This window comes from Myotis lucifugus, unplaced genomic scaffold (genome assembly GCF_000147115.1).
Source record: "Myotis lucifugus unplaced genomic scaffold, Myoluc2.0 scaffold_64, whole genome shotgun sequence".
Lineage (NCBI taxonomy): Eukaryota > Metazoa > Chordata > Mammalia > Chiroptera > Vespertilionidae > Myotis > Myotis lucifugus.
Window position 1 is genome coordinate 1,195,683 of NW_005871112.1, and position 4,428 is coordinate 1,200,110.

The 4,428-nt window shown below is 54.6% G+C and overlaps 1 pseudogene; it reads right to left on the reverse strand.

The window, feature by feature from the left end:
- Position 1: 1 nt before the first annotated feature.
- On the reverse strand, positions 2-3,314 carry LOC102439971 (annotated as a pseudogene).
- Positions 3,315-4,428: the final 1,114 nt, after the last annotated feature.

The window sequence follows — 4,428 nt, forward strand, 5'->3', positions numbered from 1 at the left end:
AATCTATCATGTGCCTGTGGAACTTGTGCTGAAATGCTAAGGCATGGGCTGGCTCCTTCAACTTGGCTATGGCTCTCCGTTGCTGGGGAAGCATCTGTAAACTCTGGATGGGTCCCACTGACATGAGCAGGCTCTTTAGCTGGGCGTCAGTGGTGGATGACGACAGGCCTTCGACAGACAGACACGACGCAGGGCTGCGGCTTGCACTCCACCGCCCGCAGGTTCTGCTTCTTTGGCATCGGGCGCCCGAGGCCCATTGGCCCTGCTGCTCCCCAGCCTCTGCCATGCATGATGACCTTCTTGGTGGGGTGAATCCCTTGGATGCTCTCAATGCCCGGAGGGCCTGCTGAGTACACATGGGTCCCGACCGGCAGGTGCTGGGGCTGCTGAAGGGCCCCCTTGGTCAGCGTCACCTTGCGGGCAGGCTGCTGTCTCACTTCTGGAGGCTGGGGAGGCCGCTGGGGCTGGCCGTCCGGGTGAAAAAAAGCCATCGCTCTCTCCTCCCTGCCCACCTGACAACTTAATTACCCTGACTTTGGAGCTGACATGCGGCCCATCTCCGCCACCGCTGTTTGCCTGGTGCATGACAGTCCTTTCGGCGCCAGGCTTGGAGTTGGGGGGCCGGCCCTGGAGGGCTGTCACTCGGGCGGTCTTTGCTGGGGGCGGCTCGTCCCCATCCTCGGGCTGTGCCTGCAGGACTCTGTGTCTCAAGCGCTTCAGTGGTTTGACCGGCTGTCCCGAATACTGCAGGTTAGCACCAGATGGCACAAAGTTTGGCATTTCCGGCTGAAGACTTGAAAGAACAATATCTTGGTTTTTCCCGAGAAGTCTGTTTTTCACATTCTGTCGGCCCTGGGCACCAGGGAAGGGTAGCAAGGGGTTTCCATTGGTGGGCAACCGCAAGCCCGCGGCTCTTCCCGCTCCGCAGGGGCCCCAGTGCTGCGGAGTTGCTGCTGCTACCACTGCTGCTGCACCAGCCTCTCCAGTAGCTCCTTCTTCCTAGCCCAGGCCTGCTGCTGCCGGCGCATCTCCTTCTGCTTCAGGATCTCCTCCCGCAGACGCTTCTGCTCTTCTATCTTTAAGCGGTACAGCCTCGTTTCTTCATCTTCATCGGGAAACTCTGGTTCTGCTTTTGCTTCTTCCTTAGGTTGACCCTCAGGGCTAATGGACTTGGCCTTCAAGTCCGTCTTCCCCTGTGTGTTCCTAGGCCCCGGTCTCCAGGGTGGTGACAGGCTGTCCATCGGCTTTCCATGGGCGCCAGGCATGGATGCACCACGACTGTGACTCAGCCCCATGACGTGCGAGGGCGCCATTGGTAACTCACGCAAGTTCCTGTTTCTGGCAGCAGTTGGCTGCAGCTGCTGCCTTGGCCGTTTGGTGACATTCTGAGACGTCGTCTTATGCCTCAGCCCCTGGCGCTGGGGACACTGCATCCGACTGCTGTTCTGCTGAGGCTGAGCCCTCTGCATGTGAGGCCTGCACTGGGGCTGAGACTTGGGCCTCAGAGGTGGTGGGGGAACAGACAGCTGGTGCTGGTGCTGGTGCTGCTGTGGCTGGTGAGGAGGCTGGTGGGGAGGGGGCAGCGGGGGGTGCAGGGGCCCCTGCAAGTTAGGCTGTGCGTGTGCGGGCAGAAATGGCTGTCCGGGGCCCGGAAGGAAGGGCTGTCGATGAGGAATGAAAGGCAGAGTGGCAGCGGACCCTGGCTGGCTGACGTGCAGCAGGCCCACGGGACCTGGAGGCTGCAGGGTGGGCCTCACAGGCCTCTGCCTAGGGAACACGGGCTGCTGTCCTGGCTGATTCAAAGCTGGTCCGGGCTGAGTGAATGGTAAGGGGCTGGGCGTGGGCACAGGGTGAACGCTGCTGAGAAGTGTGGGAGGGGGTGGCGGTGGTGGGGGGCTTCGCTGCTCCCGAAAGAGATACCTCGGGAAATGAGGTGCACCTGAAACTCCTAAGAAGAAGGGGTCTCGCTTTTGGGGAGGGGGTGGTGCTCTCCACTGGTCCTGCAGAGGAAGCCTTGGGGGCTGGCTAAAATTGTTGGGAACCGGTCCAGGGGTGTGCTGTGCGAATTCTGGAGGGTCTGGGGATCTCTGGGGTCCCACCGCAGGTCTCTGTTGGCTCGGGACTGGCAGCAAGGGCACTTTCACGGGCGTCACCACCGCTACTTTGAAGTGGGGGTTTATGTGGATGTTCTTGGGCTGCTGTGGGGTCACGGGTGGAGGGGTCATCATCACCCTGGGCGCCTCCATCTGGGGTGGCACATGCATTCCTTGCGGAGGGGAGGAGTGGTGCGGATGCTGCAGGGGCTGCTGCTGGGGTGGCTGTGGGGGGCGAGGCTGAGGCTGGGTTGGAGGAATTAACCTTGGAGAGCGCGTCACCAAAGGAGGCTGTGTGGGGAGCAGCGCAGATCTGTGGTCCTTCATGCGGCCCCTCTCGCTGTTCTCTCTTCTCTGGTCCCCCATTCCACGACACATTAAAGGACCTCCTCTCCTTCCGCCCCGCCTTGAACCATAGGGGCCCTGCTTATACTGGCGTTCTCTTTCTTCAAACTCAAGCAATGCAGCTTTGGCTTCTACTGAAAGCTCCAAAGTTTCTGGAATGTTCCTTCTCTCTCGAGTTACCTCTGAGAGCCCAATAATTGTTCCTTCTTTCCTTTCAGTTTTGAAACGCAATCTTCCAGATTCTTCACCCTCATCATCTTCTTCATCTGATTCTTCTTTTATTTCCTTCTGCATTTCCAAAGTCTCCATACTCCCTGCGAATTCATCTAAAGGCTCATTGATCTCGATGTCCAACACTTCATCATTGTACAGCTGCTCCTCCTCTAGCTCTTCCACATACTCCATGTGGTCTTCTGTCAGCTCGGCATCCTGGCCTTCAGACTGTCCTTCCTCGGGATACTCATGAGCGTACAATTCAGATCCATTGGACTTGTGGTAAATCAGTTCATCCTCTGCTTGCTCATACTCGGATTCCTGTTCTCCAGACTGGTCATTAGTGTTGTCCGCCAGTTCATGTGATGTGACCATGCCAGATGTGGTTTTCAGACTAATTGTGACACCCTGAGAACTGAAATTTTCGTCGACTTCGTTATCACTCTGTAAAAGATCATTGTTCAGCTCTTCATCTGACAAATCCAACTGATTCTCTTTGCCAGACAGCAAATCTTCTCCAAGTAAGTCATCTTCAAGTTCACTGTCCCAGTCCTCATCTGCAGCCCTTCTCCTCCAGGACCCCTCTGCACCTGACTTATCAAATTGGTCAAAGTCATCATCTGTCGCATGGGCTCCTCCGCCTGCTCCCAGCGCCACCGCCATGCTGCTGCGAAGCCTGCTTCCACCTCGCCCCGCGCGCCAGCTGGGGGCTGGGGTCAGGGCCTGGCCGGAACTGGGACAGGGCGATCGAGGCGGGTCTAGTTGCTGGTCCTGCTCCTCTGCGGGGAGAAAACAACCCCAGCAGGTCCAGGGGTTCCCAAAGGTGTGGACAGAGTTGGTGAAGAAGGAATGACACAGAGGCAGCGTTCAGTTGATCAGCATAGCCAGGTTCTCTCTTTATTCTCCTGTTACATCTGTATTTATACCATTTGATTTTAATCCTACCCATTCTATTCCAAAGGTTAGGGCGTTTGTTATCTCCATTCCAAGGTCACTACTCTACTGTTCTGTTAAGCTACAAGGAAGTAACTGAAGGAGATTATCCTAAGTAAAGATTATGTAGCTTAAGTGTGATTGTTCATAGTTAAGGTGATTAACTACCCGCCTGGCACTTACTTTAAGGGTTTTACTGACTTATTCTCTTCCTTAGTCCTGTTTATCCTTAACTCCAGGGAAAAATCCCCACCTGGGGAAACAACCTTTTTCAGGGAGGTGGTCCTGGATAAAACACATAGTGCTAAGAGGGGGAAGCAACCATATGCCATATACGCCAGGTCCCTTGAAACATATACTGTGCAGATGTTTCTTCTCTGCAGCGATTGTGTCAAACAGCAAGGGTGGACTGGCTTCTGGCACTTTGTGCCTCAATATTCTTGTCTGAATGATGGAAACAACCATAGTAATTACCTCAAAGGGTTGGGAACTATATTTATAACATGAGCTAATTTTTGTTAAGCACTTAGATCATTACCTGAGATAAAGTGAGTGAGCCTCTAGTACAGTCACGTGCCGCATAACAATGTTTTGGTCAATGACAGACTGCATCTACAATGGTGGTCCCATAAGATTATAATGGAGCTGAAAAATTTCTGTCACCTAGTGATGATGTAGCCCTGGTCAGGTCTGAGCACAACACAGTATTGTTTTGTGCTATTCTCAGTCTATTCATAGTAATGCTCTTGGCTAGAAATTCCTGGGGGACTCACCTGATCCCTAGTGAGCTTCCCACAGACATCTCTCCTTTCTAAACCAATTGTATGCCTTAGCCAGTTTGGCT